Source organism: Myotis yumanensis, unplaced genomic scaffold, assembly GCF_028538775.1.
Source record: "Myotis yumanensis isolate MYYU_CA2020_CCGP unplaced genomic scaffold, mMyoYum1.0.hap1 SCAF_4, whole genome shotgun sequence".
Lineage (NCBI taxonomy): Eukaryota > Metazoa > Chordata > Mammalia > Chiroptera > Vespertilionidae > Myotis > Myotis yumanensis.
The window spans coordinates 105,708,638-105,734,087 of record NW_027223755.1 but is presented as its reverse complement, the minus strand read 5'-3'; the positions used below and the strand labels follow the sequence as shown (position 1 = coordinate 105,734,087).

General features: G+C 44.4%; 2 pseudogenes; both read right to left on the bottom strand.

The window, feature by feature from the left end:
* Positions 1-8,327: 8,327 nt before the first annotated feature.
* LOC139009538 (membrane protein FAM174B pseudogene) lies at positions 8,328-8,831 on the bottom strand (annotated as a pseudogene).
* A 5,038-nt stretch (positions 8,832-13,869) lies between these two features.
* On the bottom strand, positions 13,870-19,007 carry LOC139009537 (elongation factor 1-alpha 1 pseudogene; annotated as a pseudogene).
* Positions 19,008-25,450: the final 6,443 nt, after the last annotated feature.

The window sequence follows — 25,450 nt, the reverse complement described above, 5'->3', positions numbered from 1 at the left end:
TGTCTTCCCCTTCCCATCCACATTCCTCAAAAAGAATTGTGGGTCCTCACTTCATTTTTTCACCTCCCACTTGGCAACAATAGCCGATCCAGCACCTGGAAGTTCTCCTTGACACCACCCTCTCCCTTTCCTTACATATTCGATCCATCACTAAGTGTCTGCAATATAAAAATAAGAACAGTTCGCATTTGTTGGGCACTTACTCGGTATCAGGGACTGTTGAAATGCGTTACATGTATTCATTGGTGTAATATAGTCAACCCACTTTTCATCTCCACCACATCCACCCCAGTCCAAGGTGCCTCCACGCTGTCCTGAACAACTGCGAAAGCTCCTTATTTTTTAAAATCCTGGATGCAGTTTGAATTACTCATTTCTCACTATAGCACAGTATCATCAGGGCTCTGCAAGGCCTCTCTCCTGTTTTATGTGTTTACAGCCTTTTATCTCTTTTCTCCACTCCTGTCACCTTCCCCAATGGTGTATGGAAGTGTCTTTGGAAAACATGTGTGGTGTTTAGTGTGAGTGTATTTTTAACTTACCTAAATGGTATTGTGCTATAAACCTCACTCTATTTCTTACTCTTTCCACTCGGCACTATGCTTTTAAGACCTGTCCTTATTGCTATGTATATACTTAGAACAACTGTGCAGTATTTCATAGTGGACATACACATTTTAGTCATTCAGATTTAGGTTGATGGACCTGCCACAGCGAACACCTCATGCATGCCCCTTGTGGCCTATGTGGGTATTGGGTGGGGGGGATGTATATCCACTTCAGCGGTTCTCAACTTGTGGGTCGCGACCCCTTTGGCGGTCGAACCACCCTTTCACAGGGGTTGCCTAAGACCATCCTGCATATCAGATATTTACATTACGATTCATAACAGTAGCAACATTACAGTTATGAAGTAGCAACGAAAATCATTTTATGGTTGGGTCACAACATGAGGAACTGTATTTAAAGGGCCAGAAGGTTGAGAACCACTGCACTAATAGGTCTGAATAATAGCCTCTTACATTTTCTCTTCTCATCCATTCTGGCTAGAGAAATCTTAAAATGGAGTGTGTTCATGTTCTGGCACCCCTGTCTCCCGGTCCAGCTCCTCCTCTTCCAATCCGTTTCAGCCTTCTCAGTCTTCTTCAGGTCTCACACCTGCCATGTCCCCCTACATGGCCTCCGCAAAGGCTGCCTGGCGCACATTTCCCTCCCCTTCCCCTCCATATGTCCTTCTCACCTTCAGATCTCCCTGACTAGGCCAAACCCCTCTGTTACAGTCACTCAAAGCAAGTGTGGATTTCCTGCAGTTGTGACAATTATTTTACATTTGTGACATAATTCGATGCATGTCTGTCCTACCCCTCATCCCCTACATTACAAACTGCATGAAGGCTAGGCTCATACCTGTTTATGTGCATCATTGTATCTTTAGTACTTAGCCTAGTGCCTGGTGAATAATATAAATATTTCTTAGATGGAAGAGTAAATGAGGAAGTAATCTCTGCCTCAGGAGGGCTATCGAGGGGGCAGCATCTTGGCCGGGTGACTGCTATAGAATTTGGTTTGCAGTTCGGCAGGACCAGAAATTCCATTTTGTCAGCAGTCTCTCAGGATGCAACTCACAAGAGACCAAGGTATAAACCAGGAGTCTGCTGAGTCATATGTGGAGCTGACCAGAACTCCCTTTGCCTGGGCAGCACAGTTCCTTCCTGTGAGAGCCACAGCATAGCAAAGACATCTGGGACTTCCTGCCTATTCTTTTTTTTTTTTTCTTTTTAAATCCTCACCTGAGTGGGAGGGGGAAAAACAGAGAGAGAAACATCGATGTGTGAGAGACACATCTATTGGTTGCCTCCTGCACGTGCCCTGACCCAGGTGGGGGAGGAGCCTTCAACTGAGGTACATGCCCTTGAACGGAATTGAACCTGTGACCCTTCAGTTTGCAGGCTGACGCTCTATCCACTGAGCCACACCGGCTAGGGCTTCCTTGTCTATTCTTAAGTTTTATTGCTTCACATCATCACATCTGAAATGCTTTTCCAAAGAGCCTTGAAAAGTCACAGGGAGCTTCACTGCAGGTCTCTTGAGGATAGGAGGAGGGGGTTACATTGAATAACTTCCTAATTATCCCTTTACAAGTCCTTCCCTTCACAGAGTTCCATTGCTGAGGGCAACACGCACATCACTTCCTCCTCTTTGCTTTCTAGGACTTCAGAATTGGCTTTCTGCCTGGGGCTTCATACACCTTACGCGTAAAGCCAGCTAGCCATCTCTCAGCTTGTCCCTATTCATGCGCACCCGTCATCCACTTGGGAAGAACAAAGATGGCTCTCTTTTAGGATCTGACCTCCCATGGAAGGCAGGTGGGGGAAATTGTAACTATTTACATTTCATGGTATTTGTCCCCAACACATACAACAGAAGCCATATCAGAAGGCAGTATAGTATGCTTGGAACCCAGTGGAGGAAGGGGATGAAATAAATTAACCCTTAAAAATTGCCTTTTGCCCTGACTGGTTTGGCTCATTGGATAGAGCATCGGTCTGCAGACTGAAAGGTCCCAGGTTTGATTCCGGTCAAGGGCATGTACCTTGGTTGCGGGCACATCCCCAGTAGGAGGTGTGCAGGAGGCAGCTGATCGGTGTTTCTAACTCTCTATCTCTCTCCCTTCCTCTCTGTAAAAAATGAATAAAATATATTTTTTTAAAAATTGCCTTTCCCCACCACTTCTAATATAGGTGTACACTGTGAAAAAGTCAAACATCGCAGAGATCTAAAATCTATAATGGAGGAAGTAAAAGTTCTCTACAACCCCAGTCTAGGATATAACCGTATTCTCCATTCCACAGATGTGTAGGGAGAGTTGAGTACACATCCCATTGCTCTCCCCTCCAGCTGTGCCCCACTCTCCCACCACCTACTCAAACTGCAAGGAGCTGGTCATCCCTGGCAAGAGATTAGTTGAATAGATTTTCCTCTGTAAGGATGGAGTGATGTTTCAGACTGAATAAGCCACCAAGCAGTACTCCAAGATCACCCTGATGGATCCCACGGATCCTCTTGACATTCCTCAGGATGCCACCTTTGAAGACCAGTCCGCCATAGGGGCCCCCAAGAGCACATCACCATCCAGGTGTGGTCTACTGAAAGTCAACTAAAACACATGGAACCTTGGCATTTATAGGGTCGAGGGTTGTCCAGGAAACCTTCATCAAAAATTAGTGAGAAAAGGTGAAGGGATTAAGCAAAAAGTAACACGCACGCGCACACACACACACACACACACACACACACAAAACAACTCAGAGACACAGACAACAGTATGGTGATTACCAGAGGAAAAGAGGGGTGGGGGCAGGTAGAAGAAGGTAAAGGGGGATAAATGGTGTTGGAAGGAGACTTGACTTGGGGGTGGTGAACACACAATACAGTAAAAAAAAGAGATGTATTATAGAACTGTACACCTGAAACCTATGTAATTTTATCAACCAATATCACCCAATAGATTCAATAAAAGTTTTTAAAAATTAGTGAGATATTGCAGACCCATTTTTTTTTTTTACATACAGCAGGACATTAAGAACCTCTCCATGTTTACTCCACTGAGCACATGCCAGACTGCCCAGCAGAGAAGGTGTGCGAGCTGCTCTTGGTGAGCCTGCAAACACAGAAGTGACAGCATTGGACATCACATGCCAGTAGCACGAGCTGGAGACAGATTTGAGACTTGAGGACATGAGACTCCTAATTGATATGTGTGCTGAGCCATCTCGTACTGGTCTATAGACCTAGAGAGACAGGTAATATTTTAATAATAGCACTGATCAGAGGGACAGGAGACTATGGCCCAAAATCTAGGACCAGAATTTCCTTGTCCTCCAACTGTTTTGATTAATTAAATGCACGATTCTTTCTCCCACTGTGGCCTTCCTGGAACACTGTTCTGTGACCTCCTGGTCTATCTGACTTCTGCTCATCCTTCCTAGATCAGGTCACACATGGCCTTCTCTGGGAGTTGCTCACGAACCTGGATTAGGTGCACCCTGCAAGTTAAACACGCACTATCATCCACCAGCCTGTCAATGAGCCCTTGAGTACATGTACCATGTTCTGCTAATTTCATATCCCAGCATCAAGCAAATGTCTGCCTTATGCTTGTCTCTGGGATATGAGGTGAGCCAGTCTCAATCTACAGTCCTACCTGCCCATCCAATAAGCTATTTGAGAGAGAATTGGACTCTTGGCCATTATTACCCCCAGTTTCTCCTTTATATTGTCCCAAATATCTGGAGGTACAATGGAGAGGACATAAAGGTGGTGGCTGTGGTGGAAGTCTTAACAGTGACTTTGTATTATCCCAGAAGGTGACGATGCTTCTGATCCCTTCTCTGTTGACCCTCATTCTCGCCGCAAGTGTGAAGGCATTTGTGAACAGGCACCACAGTGTCTGTTCCATGACCTGGACCAGCTCACCAAGGAGCTGCAGCAGCACGTGAAGTCAGTGACAGCCCCGTACAAGTAAGTACCCGAGGAAGGTGGGGACTCTGAGCTCCACAAACTTGAAGGGGAGATGATCTCCTCTCATATTTCCCTTCTTCTGGCTGTGGATGAGGACTCTAATGTCAAAGTTCTGCCTGACTACGACCAAGAAAGCCCCAAACGTCAATCCAGCAACTACTATGGATGCCTGAAAGTTGGCCTCAGCATTTAGCTAACTCTGATTGAAAACCAGCCTCGCCGTTGTGCTCAGTTGGTTGAGCATCGTCCCATGCACCAGGAGGTTGCTGGTTCCATTCCTGGTCAGAGCACATGCCTGGGTTGCAGGCTTAATTCCCAGTAGGGGGCATGCAGGAGGCAGCTGATCAATGTCATCAATGTTTCTATCTCTCTCTCTCACTCTCCTTCTATTCTTTCTAAAATCAATAAAAACATATTTTTTTAAAAAAAGGAAAATCAGATGCTCCCATAAAAACAAGTCATAGCCCATATCTGGCCCTGTATTCCTACTCTCTGCACCAAGGTCTTGCTATATTACTTGGGATTCTCCCGGCCACACAATTCATAAGTCCAAGATTGGTTGAAAACTTAGTCATGGGTGGTAACAGGTATACAAATGATGTTGTCAGGGATGTCTCACTCCTTTACTCTCCTTTCTATATTGACTTCATTTCTTTCCTTTTTTTTTCCTTTCTGGCTAATGACTCCTTTTTTTTTTTTAATGTTTATGTTGTTTTTTGTTAATCTTCACTTGAGGGTATTTTTTCCATTGATATTTTATTTATTTGTTTACTTGTTTGTTTATTTATTTTTGCAGGAAGCCAGAAAAGAGCTTTTTTTTTTTAAAAAGTACAAAACACCTTTCCAGGGAGAACAGAGCCCCAGGGCCCCAAAGGCACTGCCAGTCGACTTTTAGCAGAAGCATCCACCCTGGGAAACAGTGAAAAGGGAACCTTGATCAACCTGAGAAGTCAACCGGAGACCCTGCTTCCAGAAGCCACCCGAACCCCTGACCCAGATGTGGTACCCCCTGAGTCAGTGGGTTTCTAGACCAGCCTGGCTGAGAGCCAGTTCAAATACAGTCCCTGACAGTGTGCTTTTTTAACCAACCAAACCACCATGCATTTAAATTACCACAGTGATATTTTAAAATTAGATGTCTAAGACTGACAATGTAAGAACTATGACAGGGCAGAGAGACACAAAGGATGTTACTAACCAAAGGCTGTCTAGTGCATGCTTTTTCCTTCAAACAAGGAGAAATTATTTTAGAGGTACACACATGCGGGAAGCCATCCTGCCGATACTACCAAGGGACGCGGAAGGCCGATGGACCTTGGCTGTTAGCAGGGCTAATGCTAAGCACCATTGTTCTGTTGAGATTGTGGTGGCTGGAAGCAATTTCCTGACCTAAGAGTCTCGAAGTAAATGTTTACTGAACCTTACTGATCTTTTTTTTTTTTTTTTTAAATATATTTTATTGATTTTTTACAGAGAGGAAGGGAGAGAGATAGAGAGTTAGAAACATCGATGAGAGAGAAACATTGATCAGCCGCCTCCCGCACATCTCCCACTGGGGATGTGCCCACAACCCAGGTACATGCCCCTGACCGGAATCGAACCTGGGACCTTTCAGTCCGCAGGCCGACGCTCTATCCACTGAGCCAAACCGGTTTCGGCATCTTTACTGATCTTTATTGATCTTAGAGACGGTCTGTCTGCTACCTGTTTGCTGTGCTTTACTGAGGGCAAGATGTGTATCTAAAACTGAATAAAAAGTGAATAAGGCCAGGTTTCATTGTAGCTCTCCATGAGAGAGGTCTCCACCTGGCCCCCCATGCCTTCTACATTCATATTTCTTGTCTAGTGTTTTCATTTGTGCGCCGGCCCCTCCTTCAGATCCTGAACCCCAGCCATACAGGTTGTGGCACACACATATATTTTTTCCCTGATATTCAAAATCCCTTATGCCAGTTCTGCTGAGCCCTTTAAACAGAAAAAGAAAAAGGAAAGAAAAGGAGCCACAAACATGTATATACTTCTGCTATGGGCTGAGCAGCTCCAAGGACTTTCACTTTGAACGTTCACACAGACATTCCCAACATAAGGCCAGAACCTGACCAAACCCAAAAGTCCAAAGGGTTAGACATCTGGAATGCCACAGATCCAGGAGAGCAGGATGCCAGAACTCCTCACTGCACAGATTGCTATCCTTCTTGAGGTTCTTCATAACTTCTGATCTCTTTTACTTTTGTCAACAGTTGCTTTCAAGTTAATATTTTTTAAGTCAACATGTGTCTATCCTGTGCCCGTTGGCTTGGCAGAAGCCCTCGTGCGAAGGAAGAAAGGGTAACAGTTTAAAGTGGTGTCCAGAGGATGGGAGAGGTGATTCTCCTGCGGTGACATTCTGAGTAGACGTTCGACACACACAAATGTGCCAGAGTTTCATAAATAATTGCCGGAAGCCAATTCCAGCATGTCATAATTTCAAGAGTTTCATCAAAAGGTTGATGGAACTTGGGGACTCAACAAGGGCTGAGTCACACCTGTAGTCACCTGTTGGGAATGGCTAAAGGCATTTCCCCAAACCTGAATAGAATACATTAAATTGTTTGTTGGCTGCCAGACAGCTAAAGGGCATCTTAATCTACATGTTATTGCCTCCTACTGACCAAACACCTGAACAGCCGTAGGCTAATTCCCCCAAATCTGACAATGCCTCTGTATAAACCCTGACCCTTTGAAGTGTATATCTCTGCCTCTCCTCAGGACAAATTGTGTTAATAAAAAGCATGGAGTCCTGAGACAGGGGTCCATCCCCAGCAGGTCCAGGGGTCCCCAAAGGTGTGGACTGAGTCAGTGATGAAGGAATGACATGGAGACAGCCTTCAGTTGATCAGCAGCCTAGCCAGGATCTCCAGCCAGGTTCTGTCCAGGTTCTATCCAGGTTCTCCTGCCATGTTCTGTCTAGGTTCTCCAGCCTAGTTCTGTAGCCAGGTTCTGTCCAGGATCTTTTGCCATGTTCTCTCACTAGGTTCTGTCTCTAGGTTCTGTCCAGGCTCTCCAGCCAAGTTCTGTATAAGATCTCCAGTCAGGTTCTGTCTAGGTTCTTCAACCAGGTTCGGTCACCAGGTTCTTCAGCCAGGTTCTGTCCAGGTCCTCCCGCCATGTTCTGTCTAGGTTCTCCAGCCAAGTTCTGTAGACAGGTTCTGTCCAGGATCTTTTGCCATGTTCTCTCTCTAGGTTCTGTCTCTAGGTTCTGTCTCCTGTTGTCTTGTTACATCTGTATTTATACCAGTTGATTTTAATCCTGTCAATTTCTATTCCAAAGGTTAGGGCGTTGTTTCTTATCTCCATTCCAGGGAGTAAAGATTATGTAGCTTACGCGTGATTGATCTTAGTTAAAGTGATTAATTACCAGCCTGGCACTTAGTTAAGGGGTTTTATTCCCTCCCTAACTTCAGGGAAAAATTCCTACCTGGGGAAACAACCTTTCTCAGAGAGGTGACCTTGGTTAAAACACATAGCGCCAAGAAGGGGAGCAAACATATTAAGAACAGTATGCCATATATGCCAGGTCCCTTGAAACATATGCTGTGCAGATGTTTCTTCTCTGCAGCGACTGTGTCAAGCAGCAAGGATGGACTGGCTTCCGGCACACAGCCTTCTCCAGATTTCCTGAACCATTCTTAATGCCAGAATAAGAGCACCAGCAAATAATGTTTGTTTTGGTTTCAACATCTCGGACAAGACGGCTTCCAGATCCTTCCCACCCAGGCGCAGCTGACCAACTTTCCACAGGATGCCAACACGCTGGGAAACAGGTTTCACCTGTATTTGATGTGGAATAGTGTGGAGTCTTCATCCTCATCATCCTCTTCATTCAGCGGGGGTGACGATGTCATACTTGCGGGTCTTCTTCCACCTCTTCTCGGACCTGAAGATGCGCAGCAGCAGGCAGGCGATGAGGCAGCGGTGAAGGCGCACGATCCCGGCCGCCTTCAGGGCGGCAGGTAGTGGAGCAGGCTGGAGATGCGGGTCACCTGGGGCGTCGCCGCTGCTGTTGGAGCTGCCACCGCCGCCCGTAACCGCCGCCTCCCCAGACCCTGTCCGGTGGTGTTCACAGGCCGGGAGCTGGGTGGCGGGTGCTCAGGCTGCGGCACCGGGGCCACCTGGGCACGGCTCCCGGGGGCAGCTGGTGCGGCCAGGAGCACGAGCAGCAATGGCGACAGCAGTGGCGCGCAATGTGCCAACGGGAGGGGCAGGGTGCGCAGCTGAGGCCCCGTCCCCCACCCCCTGCGGAGGCCTGCACCCGAGATTCCCGCTTCCATTGATTTTTTAGAGAAGGTGGGAAGGAGGGGGCGAGACAGAGACAGAGAAACATGGATGTGAGAGAGACAGGTCCATTGGTTGCCTCCTGCATGTGCCCCAAGAGAGGGGGGCTGAGATTGAACCCGAAACCCAGGTAGGTGCTCTTGACCAGAATCAAACCCACAAACCCTTTCCAGTGGTTCTCAACCTTCTGGCCCTTTAAATACAGTTCCTCATGTTGTGACCCAACCATAAAATTATTTTCGTTGCTACTTCATAACTGCCAGCCCTGATTGGGAATGTCACCCGGGGCGTTGCCGCTGCTGTTGGAGCTGCCACCGCCGCCTGTAACCGCCGCCTCCCCAGACCCTGTCCGGTGGTGTTCACAGGCCGGGAGCTGGGTGGCGGGTGCTCAGGCGACGCCCCGGGTGACATTCCCAATCAGGTGCCCTGCCAGCACCTTCACCTTGGACTTCTAGCTTTCAGACCTGTGAGAAAATAAGTTTGTGTTGTTTAAGCTGCCCAGTCATGGTGTCATGTTATAACAACCCTAGTGGACAAATACACCCACCCACTGGCCCTTCCTCACCACTTCCTGATTTTGTTCAGAATCAGAGTGAGCTCATCAATGGGACATGAATTACGATGTGATCAAGCCAATCCTTTTCCATTTCTCTTCAATTAAGTCAATTAGAGAGTTTCCGTTTGCTACTTCTACATCTTCTATTCTTATCATGGTAGAGAATAGTTGTTATTCAGCAAATTTTCACGCTCTACTCACCCACCCACCCCCTACCCTACTCAAGGTAGGAATATAGTTCTTCACTCTATGAGGTTGAGCTTGGTCCTTTACTTTGCTTTGGTCAATAGCATGTTAGTCAGAATGACACAAACAGAGGTTTTACAGGTGCATCTGTGCTTTGGCTTGGTTTTTTGTGCTTCTGCCATTCATCATGAGAATATGCTCTGGAGAATTGCTGGTCCCAGAATGAAAGGCTCAGAGAGTAGAGATAACCCCAACCCATATCCTGAAGCTGAGCCTCCCAGACAACCTGCAGGTGTGTGAGAAAGAAGTCTGTGTTGGTTTAAGCCAATGAGGCCTGAACATTGTTTGTTATGCAACATCATTATAACAAAAAGGAACTTACAAAAGCTCAATTCTCTTTTTTAACAAAAAGACCAAGACCAGCCTCAAATACTTGTCAGGCAACCATATCCAAATGAGATTTTAAAACGATAACAATTAGTGCTTTCATTGTATGCATTTTTAGTTTTTTTTTCTGTTGTGGCAATTAAAATTAATTTTTAAATTATAGTAGTGGTACAGTTTCCCTTTGGATATTAATATTTTTTGTTTTTTAATTTAATATTTCAGGGAATCAATGTAAAGACAAATACTGAGTAAATAAGACTATAGGCAACAGTCGGTTATAGAAAAAAAATAGATAAAAGAAAATGAAGGCGAGGTATAGATGACTGAAATTTGAGAAACACTAGAGTAAGAATGGGACAAAATTACAGAAGAGAAGGGAAGGGATGGGGCCAAAATGAAAACCCAAAAGAAAAGGCAAGTAGTGTCATTTTTACCTAAAAGGAAATAGTCAAGGATGGAAGAGAAAGAAAGCTGACTTTTGGAGTTGAAGGCTATGAGTTTGAGTTCTAGTTCTGTTACTCCAGAAGCGTGTCCTTGTAAGAGTGAGGAATTGTCACCCCACCACCATTATGCTGGCATTGTTTCTGTAAATGCTGACTCTGACTGATATGGAGCTTGTAGATAGACAGCATGTTAACATGTATAAGAATCCTAGGCACTAACTTCAGAAGACACAGACTCCTCCCAGTTCCAGGATATTTGCTGACCTCCAACCATAGAACCAGGATGATGTAGACCCAGGATGACAAAGACCAGGATGACACAGCAGACCATCACTTGACCAGTTTCAAGGCCTTATCAGAGTAGACTGTGCTGGCTAGAACATGGAGAACTCTTCAACCTTCTCCCCTTGATTTCTTTGTTCTGCTTTCCCTCTCCCTCCTTATAAAAACCTCTGCCTGCACTGAGGTAGGAAGATGGGCTTTGGGTAAGAGTCCCCCACCTCAGGTAGCCAACACTTGAATAAACCTCTTTCCTTTTTCACCATCAGCTGTCTTAAGAGTTTGGCTTTCATGGCGGCAGGCAGCCCAACCTTGGTTTTGGTTACACCCTGCTCACTCTGAGCCTCAGTTTCCTCATCTGGGAAATGAGTGTGACCCAACATCATCATTACTGAGACTTTGGGTTCTTGTCTCCTTGATAGAAAAGAATTTAGACCAGGGACACTGATAAAAGCAAAGGCAGATTTATTGAGGCTTTGCAGAGGGCAAAACCACTGAGACAGGGCCTCAGGTTCTGTGCCCCAAATGTGGGGCTTAAGGGTTTTTATTCCTTGGGAATACAGAAGGTTCTGGAGTTAACCAGTCAGGGTGTAGGTTGGCTGGCTTTTTCTTTTTTAGGAATGCTTGGGTCCCACTGAAGTCCTGGTACGAGTTAGTAAAGCAAAACATTCTGGGATTGTGCAAGAAAGGGACTTTCCCAACAGGTATTTTGAATTTGTCTCTGGAGTCTTTGGCTCTGCTTTAAATCTGAAAAACAAACTTAAAGAAGCTAGGCTAGTTCTAGGACCATTGTTTTATAGCTACCTGTTGACAAACTGCCATAGTTGTCAGGGCTTGACTCAATGGAGCAATTTTTGGAAACATTTTATTCTACCTGCCTTGTCATTACAGGCGTTCAGAGATTCTGCCTGTGGAAGCAGCTCTCAGGGTTCAGGTAGACAACTAGGAAGAGATTAATGTTTGATAGGCATGAGCATGAAGGCCAGAGATGGGGCTAAAAGAATGAATGCTTCACCCTAGCTGGTTTGGCTCAGTGGAAAGAGGGTACGCAAAACCAAGGCCTACGTACTGAAGGGTTCTGCGTTCGATCCTGGTCAAGTTGCAGGCTTGATCCCCGAACCTTGTTGGGGACTGTGCAAAGGCAATCAATGTGTCTTTCTCATATCTGTGTCTCTTTCTGTCTCTCTCCCTTCCACTCTCTCTAAAAATCAATGGAAAAATATCCTCAAGTGAGGATTAACAAAACAACAAAAAAAGAATGAATGCTTCACCTTGGCCCGTGTGGCTTAGTTGGTTGGGCATTGTCTTGTGCACTGAAGGGTTGCCGGTTCGATTCTGGGTCAGGGCACATGCCCCGGTTGCAGGCTTGATATTTCCCTCTCATGTCAATGTTTCTTTCTTTCTCTCTCTCCCTTCCTTTCTCTATAAAAATCAATAAAAAAAATCTATATATATAAAAGGCTAATATGCAAAGTGTCCCCTGAGGAGTTCAACCGGGAGACCAGGAGTTCGGTCACTCGCTATGATGTGCACTGACCACTAGGGGATGGCGCAGAGTGAAGGAAGGCCCCAGTCAGCAGTCAGAAGGCCTCGATTGGCCTTGATCGCCGACCAGGCCTAGGGACCACACCCGTGCATGAATTTCACGCACCAGGCCTCTAGTGTTATTAAAAAGAAAAGAAAAGAAAAGAAAGAAGAAAAGAAAAGGAAAAAGAAAAGAAAGAAAAAGAAAAGAATGAATGCTGCCTTAGCAATCAGAGATGCAGTCAGGGTGCACACAGCAAACTGGCAAACTGGCTGCATGAACTCTGAGCAGAAATAACCTCGGATTTAATTTTAGGTACCTTTTACTAAAACTTCAGTCTACAAAGAGAGCCAGCCTGACATAGAAGGAGAGAGACAGAAGGGAGGAGTGAGCAGAAAAGGATCATTTGCTCCAAATGAAACCGGACAACCAACGGGGCTAGGCTGCCTGTCACTACTTGAGCCTTAAGCAGAGAAAGGATTGAATCATGTACGAGTGTTTATTTCAATAATGCCGGCAGTATTGATATGGAATTTTTGGACTGGAACCCGGATTCTTTGTCTGCTGGAGTTGAAGAATAAATCCACAGACAGAGGGTAGTATGCTGAGAACCAAGATCAACAGTAATTAATATAAAGGTGAGAAGTCCTGTCAGAAGGCTGAATTTGGGCTCTTTGATATTCACAGGGTGAATATTTGCATTTTATTACCTACTGCTGACTCAATGGCCTAAAGCAAACTCCCCCAACCTGATAATCTTACTGTTTACTAAACATTACCATTGATATGTCTGTTTGCATTCCTACAAGTCAATTGTGTGTTCTAGTAAATAAAAGCAGACGGGAACTGAGACTCAGTGGAACTTGACTTCTACAGTTAAGCTTTCCCTGGCTCCCCCATAATTTAAAAATTATATTTCTTGTCTTGTGTTTTAATTTGTGCATCAGCTCTTTCTCCAAGCCTTTGAACCCAAAAGCCACGCTGGCCATGGTGTTTCACAGTAGTATAGCAAAGGTGGAGATTTTTTGAAGAACAAGTACAGACTCCCACGTGGGGAGAGGGGAAGAGTCCCACAGAATGGACTCCCACGTGGGGAGGGGGAAAGGGTCCCACCGACACTCTGTTTCCATGGTTTATAAAGGCTGTAGTTCCTGTGTCCTGATAGCCCCTCTGGTCAATATTCCCTTTCGATTTGGTTACTATAGTGACTCCTGAGGCCCTCCTCCCTCATTTTCCTCCTATTCCTTCGGGGCTTTCTTCCTTCTTTATTTTGTAAATATTGACCTTCTGTGGCTACTTCCAGCTTCCTTGTCTTATGGCAATATACCTGTTGCTGCTACCTTGTCTTATGGAAATGTAACTGCACCTGGCTTCCTTGTCTTATGGAAATGTAACTGCACCTGGCTTCCTTGTGTTATGGAAACGTACCTTCTCCCAATCTGTAGCCCTATGTTTTTTTCCTTGGGCCCCAATTCTAAAAATTCCCTAAACCTGCCTATATTCCCCTAAAATTCCTGTTTCAGTATGAGAGAGCAGTAGGTCATCCACAAAAATCTGCTCTACCCCTCCCCATAAGCCAGTTGCTTATATTGGTTAGAAGGTCAAAAATTACATGGGAAAGTTAGAATGACAGTCATGGGAAAGTCAAGGAATAATGGTTACAGGTTACAGGCAATGTGGGCCTGGGAGGTGGCAGAGGGGAAGTGCCTCTGGGCACCTGCAGGACCAGAGTACAGGCAATAGGGGTTGGGGTCCCAAAGGGCAGGCAAAGGCAGGCCTCTGGGATGAGAATGACAGGCGGTTCTCAGAAAAGCAGGATGGGCTGCATTCTGATGTTAGCTCCCATGTGCCAGGGCGTACAACTCTCACCAGGTCAGAATGTGCTTTCTCTGATCAGAACAGAACAATCACGGTTAACAGAGCATGATTAATATTTCTTATAATTATTGCTAGTCCCCACTATTCCGTTTCTGCCCCTAACAAAAAGAGCAGGGGTATTTATAGAAACTAGTGTTGTATCGCAAATCAGCAAGCTGGACAAGACACCTTAATCAGTCAGTTAGTTAGGAGTCATCTTTATTGCATGCAGGTTCAGAGCAGATTGCCTCTGTCAAATTCTGAACAAACACAGGAGGGAGTATTTCCTTTTTATATCCTTCTAGTTCTTTGTGTAAGTTATTTTTGTAGACAGAGTGTAACCTTGAGTACATATGCTGTCTATACAGACATCTGTAACTTTGAGTATCATATCTATACAGGCACCTGGCATCAATATCAGCGTATCAGTTAGATGGCTAGCTTGCAAGGTCAGACAATTAAGTTTATCTTTTCTATTCAAGCAAAAAACAAAGTTATTTTACAGTCTAAAAATAACAGAGTTGACCTACAGAGTAAGAGACCAAGAATAACAGAGTAGTTCAAACAGCAGTTTTTCCAAAGGAGGGACCACTATGCTTCAGCTGTTTGATGGACTTGTTACCAAGCAAGGGCTAGCTGTCTGATGTGCATAAAAGCCAATACCATGGCACCAGCTTTTGAGAAAAGAAAAAAGCTTTATTGTGAAGTCCATGAGCAAGGAGTTCAGTCTCCCCGATCCAGGTTTTGGGGCATGGGCTTGAGGGGTCAGCACGGGGACTGCCTGGACAGTGGCCTCTGAAAGTGTTCTGGTATTCAGGTCCTGATCATGTCCGGTCTTTTGGCTCCATGGGCGGGGGACGGTGGATGGAGATAGGGGATGAGAGGTAGGGGAATGGACAAAGGTGGAAATCTGGTTCGATGAGTAATTTGCAACATTTTTTTCCTCTGCCGCCTGACTTGCAGTTTAATTCTATTGTCTCTGAAAAAACAACTCAGTATCTTGTAAGAAACAGAATAGGACCATCAGAACTGGTTCTGTGGTTACAGAGTCATGATGTTTTTGGTCTTTTCTACCCACTGATGAATACCATCCCATCTCCCACCACCCTTCAAGGTCTCAGTACTCAAAAAAAGAAGAGGGTCCCGCCCAGCTAGTGTGGTTTGGTGGTTGAGCCATCTATGAGCCAGGAGGTCACGGTTCAATTCCCAGTTGGGGCACATGCCCAGGTTGTGGGCTCGATTCCCAGTATGGGTGTGCAGGAGGCAGCTGATCAATGATTCTCTCATCATTGATGTTTCTATCTCTTTTCCTCTCTCCCTTCCTCTCCAAAATCAATAAAAATAATTTTTTTTTTTTTTTAAAGAAGAAGAGGGTTCTAGGACACGAGAAACAGAGACCCTTGGGACTTTGAGCGGAATAAAAAGCCCACCCTGCAATTGGTTTGGGAGGTTCAGACCCCCAGAAAGCTGCACGGATAACGTGCAAGAATGTGGTATCTGAAACCTGTAATGCAGAAAGGGCCCTACAGAGGGCCCCATCCTGAAAGAACCTTTGTTGTTTCCTTTTATCATTTACACGTTATTCACTGTTGCAAATGGATAATACCAAAGATGTCCTGAAAACTGTTAAAGGATATTCACCACAAACCACCCCCACTACAATCACAGTTCTCCTCCCTAGAGGTAAATAATTCCACCCTCCCCTCCCCAAATCCTTTCAAAGAGACCTAGAGCGTATTTGAAGAGAGCCAAATGGTAGAGATCTTAGTTGGTTTTCTCCTTCCTTACTCAGGTTGTGCTAAAATTTGCACCCCAATGGAGCTCCCTCTGGACGCCACTTATAAAAGAACTCACTGTCCCTCAGGTCCTCTCTTCATCTTCCCAGCAGTGTGGGTGGAACAGGAAAAGCCTCGGGAAGCTCCATCACTGTGGTCCTGGCTTGGGCTAATGGATCAGTACTTCAGTCAACATTATCCTGGACGCCGGGTACAATCCTGGTGTTCAGCAGCTGGTCCTCCCGCCTGGTCACTGTCACTGGTGAGGTAAAAGTCCAGGGACACCAAGGCTGGCTCTAGAACCAACCGAGGAATAGTGAAGACACATGGCATGATCTCAACTTGAACAATCTCAGAAATTTCTAAAAATGACATTTCCCTCAATGTTCTGGGTTGTATAAGAAGTAGTGAGTTCCCTGTCTTGTTTGCATCAGATGATCTGATTTCCAAGTTCTCCCTTTCCTTCTAGAGATGGCACCAGGCAAAGATTGAGCTTTTTGGGCCCAGCAAAACCTGATAAGTGACCCCCACTCCTCCCCCAAGATTCCAAGGCACAAGGAACCAAAAGGGATATAAAGCTCAACTGCCTGTGGATAATAGCTGGTAGATGGTGCCAAATCCTTGCATTCATTTATTCAACAATGCCGGGGACCAATTCCAGCATGTCATAATATCAAGAGTTTCATCAAAAGGTTGATGAAACTTGGGGACTCAACAGGGTTGAGTCACACATGTAGTCACCTGTTGGGAATGGCTAAAGGCATTCCCCAAACCTGAATAGGAAACTGATTGTGGCTGCCAGACAGTTAAAGGGCATCTTAATCTACATGTTATTGCCTCCTACTGGCCAAATACCTGAACAGCCCTAGGCTATCCCCCACACTGACAATGCTTCTGTACCCTTTGAAATCTTAGCCTTTGAAGTGTATTATCTCCACCTTGCCTTAGGACAAATTGTGTTAATAAAAGCAAGGGTCCTAGACAAGGAGGAAGTCTTCAGTTCCTTTAGCTGAAGGTCCTTTGACCCCCAATGCCTTTCTAAATTATATCTCGTCTCCGGACTCTTTATTAGTCTCTGGATTCCTATGTCATCTACGCGAAGCCTTTTCCAGATTCCTGAACCCTTCTTGATGCTGGGACATGAACCCCGGCGCAACAACTAGAGGCCCGGTGCACAAAATTCATATACAGGTAGAGTCCCTAGGCCAGGCTGGCGGTCAGGGCCGATCAGGTTCCCCACTTCCCTGCCTCCCTGCCTTCTCCTTCCTTCACTCCCTCAGCACCCTGCCACCACCACTGGTCTCCTGCCATGTTCCGCGCCACTCCCTGGTGGTCAGCTCACCAGGTCATAGCGATCAAACTCCCATTCTCGTGGTCGAACTCCCGAGGAGACACTTGGCATGTTAGCCTTTTATAGCTATAGATTAGTAGTTAAGTGATTCCTAGGACTGGTACTGTCTCACCCAGGTAGAATATATATATATTTTAACTTTGTTATTTTAATGGGTCTCAAAATTCTGTGACAGATTTTTGGTAATGTTTCCATTAAAGAGTACTGATTTTAAAAACAAATAACTTAAAAACTGCCACACACACACAAAAGAACCAAATGGCCCACAACACATTCTCCTTTCCTTCTGGAGGTTTTCCGATGTCTTGTCATTATTAACCAGTTTTTTACTATTAAACTTAAATGGCCAATTGAGACAAACAGTTCCGAGACCGTTCTTCCACCACTGGTTAAGACGGGGGTGGCAGGTGTTGGGAATAAATATTCATTTAGCTTCTGAGCTTTCTGGGCAGACTTGGTGACTTTGCCAGCTCCAGCTGCCTTCTTGTCCACTGCTTTGATGACACCCACAGCAACTGTCTGTCTCATGTCACGAACAGCAAAACGGCCCAGAGGAGGGTAGTCAGAGAAGCTCTCAACACACATGGGCTTGCCAGGAACCATATCAACGATGGCAGCATCACCAGATTTCAAAAACTTGGGGCCATCTTCCAGCTTTTTCCTAGAACGACAATCAATCTCCTTCAGCTCAGCAAATTTGCAAGCAACAGGAGCTGTGTGACCATCCAGCACCGGTGCATATCCAGCACTGATCTGGCCTGGGTGGCTCAGGATAATCACCTGAGCTGTGAAGCCAGCTGCTTCCCTGGTGGGTCATTTTTGCTGTCACCAGCCACATTGCCATGACGAACATCTTTGACAGACACGTTCTTGATGTTGAAGCCCACATGGTCCCCAGGAAGAGCTTCACTCAAAGCTTCATGGTGCATTTCAACAGGCTTCCCTTCAGTTGTAACATTGACTGGAGCAAAGGTGACCACCATGCCGGGTTTGAGAAGACCAGTCTCCACTCGGCCCACGGGGACAGGACCAATACCACCAATTTTGTAGACATCCTGGAGGGGCAGATGCAGGGGCTTGTCAGTTGGGCGAGTTGGTGGCAGGATGCCATCCAGAGCTCCAAGCAGCGTGGTTCCACTGGCATTGCCATCTTTACGGGTGACCTTCCATCTCTTGAACCAAGGCATGTTAGCACTTGGCTCCAGCATGTGGTCACCATTCCAACCAGAAATTGGCACAAATGCTACTGTGTTGGGGTTGTAGCCAATTAATTTAGGTGCTGACTTCTTTAACAATTTCCTCGTATCTTTTCTGACTGTAGGGCGGCTCAGTGGAATCCATTTAGTTAACACCAACAATCAGCTGGTTAACACCAACACCCAGTGTGTAAGCCAGAAGGGCATGCTCACGAGTCTGCCCATTTTTGGAGATGCCTGCTTCAAATTCACCAACACCAGCAGCAACAATCAGGACAGCACAGGCAGCCTGAGATGTGCCTGTAATCATGATTTAGATGAAGTCTCTGTGTCCTGGGGCATCAATGATGGTCACACAATACTTGCTGGTCTTGAATTTCCACAGGTAGATCTCAATGGTGATACCAGGCTCACGGTCAGCTTTCAGTTTATCCAAGACCCAGGCATACTTGAAGGAGCTCTTCCCCATCTCAGCAGCCTCCTTCTCAAATTTTCTCGATGGTTCTTTTGTTGATCCTACCACATTTGTAGATTAGATGGCCAGTAGTGGTAGACTTGCTGGGATCTACGTGTCCAATGACAATGATGTTGATGTGAATTTTTTTTTCCTTTCCCATTTTGGGTTTGATTTAGTGGTGGTTTTCACAACATCTGTGTTCTGGCGGCAAACCCGTTGCGAAAAAGGGGAGAATACAACTTTAACAAAGAAAGTTCCCTCCCCCATGAGACTCACATTTTAGTTTGTTGTGGGAAGGAAAAGAGAGAAGCAGACAATAATTAAGATAATAAAAATATAGAAAAGGATAGGTTGTGGTAAGTGGTATGGAAAATTCAGTAGGTAAGAATCAAAATGATTGCAATTCTTTCTATTTTTAGGAATAGAAAATATATGGGGTGGAATAAATAGAACCATATGCTTTTTTGTTGTTGTTAATCCTCACTTGGGGATATTTTTCCATGGATTTTAGAGAGTGTAGAAGGGAGAGGGAGAGACAGAGAGAGAAACATGGGTGTGAGAGAAACATATAGATTGGTTGCCTCCTGCATACACCCTGACTGGGGCTGGGATCTAGCCAGCAACCCAGATATGTGCCCTTGACTCGAATCGAACCCGAGACCTTACAGTCCTTGGACTGATGCTCTAACCACTGAGTGACCTGCTAGGGCAGAACCGTATACTTTTGATAGACTTTTTTGTTTCCGAAAGATTTACAGTAAAATCCTACCACCATGCCTACCTCGTTGGAGACTGTTCCATAGACCACTGGAATGTCATGTTGGATCATTGAGAGGCTCAGACAAACACCCGACTTTTTGTCCTGCCCACACTGATTTATGAAAAGGGGTGCTTTTGCTAGGTTTGCTATATGGTTTCCTACATTAAAAAAAAATTTTAATTCTTTATTGTTTTAAGTATTACATATGTCTCCTTTTCTCCGCACTGACCTCTTGTCGACTGTTGCCTTCACCCTTCTACTGTCTGTGTCCATGGGTTATGCTCATATGCATGCATACAAGTCCTTTGGTTACCCCCCATCCCCCAACTGCCTCTCTGAGGTTGGACAGTCTGTTTGATGCTTTTCTGTCTCTGGATCTATTTTTTAAAAAAATATATTTTATTGATTTTTTACAGAGAGGAAGGGAGAGAGATAGAGAGTTAGAAACATCGATGAGAGAGAAACATCGATTAGCCGCCTCCTGCACATCTCCTACTGGGGATGTGCCTGCAACCCAGGTACATGCCCTTGACCGGAATCGAACCTGGGACCCTTGAGTCCGCAGGCTGATGCTCTATCCACTGAGCCAAACCAGTTTCGGCTCTGGATCTATTTTTGTTCATCAGTTTGTGTTGTTCATCATATTCCACAAATTATTGACATCATGTGATATTTATTTTTCTCTGACTGGCTTATTTCACTTAGCATAATGCTCTCTAGGTCCATCCATGCTGTTGGTAAGAGTTCCTTCTTTTTCATAGCAGCATAGTATTCCATTGTGTAGATGTACCACTGTTTTGGAATCCACTCATCTGCTGATGGGCACTTAGGCTGTTTCGAAATCTTAGCTATTGTAAATTGTGCTGCTATGAACATAAGGGTGCATATATCCTTTGTGATGGGTGTTTCTGATTTCTTGGGATATAGTCCTAGAAGTGGGATTACTGCGTCAAATGGGAGTTCCATTTTTAGTTCTTTGAGGAAACTCCATACTGTCTTCCATAGTGGCTGCACCAGTCTGCATTCCCACAAGCAGTGCACAAGGGTTCCTTTTTCTCCGCATCCTCTCCAGCTCTTGTCCTTTGTTGATGACAGCCATTCTGACAGGTGTGAGATGGTACCTCATTGTCATTTTGATTTGCATCTCTTGGGTGATTACTGATTTTGAGCATGTTTTCATATGTCTCTTGGCCTTCTATATGTCCTCTTTTGAAAAGTATCTATTTAGGGGGAAAACCAAGATGGCGGCATAGGTAAACACTGGAGTTTTGCTGCCTCCAACAACCACTTCAAAAATACAACTAAAAGATGGAACAGACATCATCCAGAACCACAAGAAGGCTGGCTGAATGGAAATTCTACAACTAGAAGGAAAGAGAAAAGCATACCGAGAGTCAGAGGAGGCACAGTGTGGAAGTAAAATACTGAGGTGCGGAGGTGCATGTGCAGTGGGCTGGCGGCTGAGGGTGCGGTTGTCGTTTTCAATCGGGAGGGAGTCTCAGGCTCTGAGCTTCAGTTCTGGGCGAGTCTCTGGGGACCCAGACTCATATGGGAGAAGCGGGACTGTCTGGCATTGGTCAGAACCCGAGGGCAGCGATTACCAGGACACTGAGAAGCAGAGCCTCTGAGGGCAAGTCTGAGAGCAGCCATTAACTGCTAGCCCCGCCCTGTTGATCCCGTGGGACCCGCCCCACCCAAGCCCTGCAGGGAGGCTTTTGCTGAATAGCCGCAGGCAAAGGCTAGATTAGCACCTCCCTAGAGATCCAAGAGCCAGGAGCCCAGAGGTCAGAATGGGACCATCCAGTTTGCAGCTCCCTGGAAACATAAAGGACACACTCAGGGGGCAGACTCAGTGAGCATCAAAGCCCCATTGAAGCAAGTCTTGCCCCAGAGGAGTGTCTCCAGCATAGAAGTTCTCCCACTGCAGACACAGCTGATTCTCACAGCCAATTGGCCTGGAGGTCCAATCAAGGCTTAACTACAACAAGACTGTGCACAAAGCCCACAAGGGGGTGCACCGAGAGTGTCCTCCTCAGGTAATTGGGGAGGCTGAACCACTGGGCACTAGAGGACACTTAGCACAGAAAGCCACACTATCAACACAGGGAAGCATAAAAAATGCAGACAAAGAAACAGGACACAAACGAAAGAAATGGAGGAAAGCAAACTGCTGGATATAGAATTCAAAACCACACTTTTACGGTCTTTAAAGAACTGTCTAGAAGCCGCTGATAAATATAGTGAGATCCTCAAGAAATCTAGTGAGACCCTCGATGTTGTGATAAAGAACCAACTAGAAATTAAGCATACACTGACTGAAATAAAGAATATTATACAGACTCCCAACAACAGACCAGAGGATTGCAAGAATCAAGTCAAAGATTTGAAATACAAAGAAGCAAAAAACACCCAAACAGAAAAGCAAAATGAAAAAAGAATCCAAAAATACAAAGATAGTGTAAGGAGCCTCTGGGACTTTGAGCTTCAAGCGTACCAACATCCGAATTATAGGGGTGCCAGAAGAAGAGAGAGAGCAAGATATTGAAAACCTATTTGAAGAAATAATGACAGAAAACTTCCCCCACCTGGTGAAAGAAATAGACTTCCAAGTCAGGAAGTGCAAAGAACCCCAAACAAAAGGAATCCAAAGAGGACCACACCAAGACACATCATAATTAAAATGCCAAGAGCAAAAGACAAAGAGAGAATCTTAAAAGCAGCAAGAGAAAGAAACTCAGTTACCTACAAGGGAATACCCATACAACTGTCAGCTGATTTCTCAACAGAAACTTTGCAGGCCAGAAGGGAGTGGCGAGAAATATTCAAAGTGATGAATGCCAAGAACCTACAACCAAGATTACTTTATCCAGCAAAGCTATCATTCAGAATTGAAGGTCAGATAAAGAGCTTCACAGATCAGGAAAAGCTAAAAGAGTTCACCACCACCAAACCAGTATTATATGAAATGCTGAAAGGTATCCTTTAAGAAGAGGAAGAAGAAGAAAAAGGTAAAGATACAAATTATGAACAACAAATACACATCTATCAACAAGTGAATCTAAAAATCAAGTGAATAAATAATCTGATGAACAGTATGAACTGGTGATCATAATAGAATCAGGGACATAGAAAGGGAATGGACTGACTATTCTTGGCGGGGAGAGGGGTGTGGGGGATGCGGGAAGAGATTGGACAATAATCGTGCACCTATGGATGAGGACAGTGGGTGGGGAGTGAGTGCAGCGGGAGGGGTGGGAACTGGGTGGAGGGGAGTTATGGTGGGAAAAAAGAGGAATCAATGTAATAATCTGAACAATAAAGATTTAATTAAAAAAAACAAAAAAAAAACAAAAAAAAGAAAAGTATCTATTTAAGTCCTTTGCCCACTTTTTTTTTAATGAACAATTTTATTTTATTTCTTTTTTCATTTTGATTTTTTAAAAATTTTGTTTTATTGCTTAAAGTATTACAAAGAGTTTTACATATGTCTCCTCCCCCCCCCCCCCCCCCCCCCCCTTGACCTTTCTGATTATATATCCTTTCTGATTGGTGCTCCTGGTTTCTTGGGATATATTCCTAGAAGTGGGATCACTGGGTCAAATGGGAGTTCCATTTCCAATTTTTTGAGGAAACTCCATACTGTCTTCCATAGTGGCTGCACCAGTCTGCATTCCCACCAGCAGTGCAGGAGTGTTCCTTTTTCTCCTCATCCTCTCCAGCACTTGTCGTTTGTTGATTTGTTGATGATAGCCATTCTGACAGGTGTGAGATGGTACCTCATTGTTGTTTTGATTTGCATCTCTCGGATGATTAGTGACTTTGAGCATGTTTTCATATGTCTCTTGGCTTTCTGAATGTCCTCTTTTGAAAGGTGTCTATTTAGATCCTTTGCCCATTTTTTGATTGGATTGTTTATCTTCTTTTTGTTAAGTTGTAAGAGTTCCCTATAAATTTTGGAGATTAGGCCCTTATCAGATATGACGTTGGCAAATATGTTTTCCCATGAAGTGGGTTTTCTTGTTGTTTTGTTGATAGTTTCTTTTGCTGTGCAGAAGCTTTTTATTTTGATGTAGTCCCATTTGTTCATTTTCTCTTTAGTTTCAACTGCCCTAGGAGCTGTATCAGTGAAGAAATTGTTTTGGCATATGTCTGAGATTTTGTTGCCTTTGTATTCTTCTAGAATTTTTATGGTTTCCTGTCGTACATTTAAGTCCTTTATCCATTTTGAGTTTATTCTTGTGTATGGTGTAAGTTGGTGGTCTAGTTTCATTTTCTTGCATGTATCTGTCCAATTTTCCCAACACCATTTATTGAAGAGACTATCTTGACTCCATTGTATGTTCATGCCTCCTTTGTCAAAAATTAATTGAGCATATTGGTTCGGGCTAATTTCTGGACTCTCTATTCTATCCCACTGATCTATATGTCTGTTCTTGTGCCAGTACCAGGCAGTTTTGAGAACAGTGGCTTTGTAATACAGCTTGATATCTGGCATTGAGATCCCACCTACTTTGTTCTTTCTCAGGATCGCTGCAGCTATTCGGGGTCTTTTTTTATTCCAGATGAATTTTTGGAGAGTTCGTTCTAGATCTTTGAAGAAGGCCATTGGTATTTTAATGGGAAGTGCGTTGAATTTATAGATTGCTTTGGGTAGTATGGACATTTTAATGATGTTGATTCTACCAATCCAAGAACATAGTATGTTCTTCCATCTCTTTATGTCTTCCTCTATCTCTTTTTTCAACGTCCTGTAGTTTTCTGAGTAGAGGTCTTTTACCTCTTTAGTTAAGTTTATTCCTAGGTATCTTAATTTTTTTGGTGCGATGGTAAATGGGATTGTTTTTATAATCTCTCTTTCTGAAAGTTCACTATTGGTGTATAGAAATGCCTCAGATTTCTTGGGGTTAATTTTATATCCTGCTACATTGCCAAATTCATGTATTAAGTCTAGTAGTTTTTTGATGGAGTCTCTAGGGTTTTGTATGTATAATATCATGTCATCTGCAAATAAGGACAGTTTTACTTCCTCTTTTCCAATTTGGATGCCTTTTATTTCTTCTTCTTGTCTAATTGCAATGGCTAATACTTCCAGGACTATGTTGAACAGGAGTGGTGAGAGTGGGCATCCCTGTCTTGTTCCTGTTCTTAGGGGAAATGGTGTTAGTTTTTGTCCATTGAGTATGATGTTGGCTGTGGGCCTGTCATATATGGCTTTTATTATGTTGAGGTATGATCCTTCTATTCCCACCTTTCTGAGAGTTTTTATCAAAAATGGGTGTTGGATTTTGTCGAATGCTTTTTCTGCATCAATTGATATGACCATGTGGTTTTTTTCTTTCAATTTGTTTATGTGATGTATCACATTTATTGATTTACGGATGTTGTACCATCCTTGCATCCCTGCACTAAATCCTACTTGGTCATGGTGTATGATCCTTCTGATGTACTGCTGGATCCGATTTGCTAAGATTTTGTTGAGGATTTGGGCATCTATGTTCATGAGGGATATTGGCCTGTAGTTCTCTTTCATTGTGTTGTCTTTACCTGGTTTTGGTATTAGGGTGATGCTAGCTTCATAGAATGTGCTTGGAAGTGTTCCTTCCTCTTGAACTTTTTGTAGTAATCTGAGGAGGATAGGTTTTAGTTCTTCCTTGAAAGTTTGATAAAACTCCCCTGAGAAGCCGTCCGGTCCTGGGCTTTTGTTTGCTGGAAGCTTTTTGATGACTGCTTCAATTTCTTCCATAGTTATTGGCCTATTGAGATTTTTTGATTCTTCCTGATTGAGTTTTGGAATGTTGTATTTTTCTAGGAATTTTTCCATTTCCTCCAGGTTGTCTAGTTTG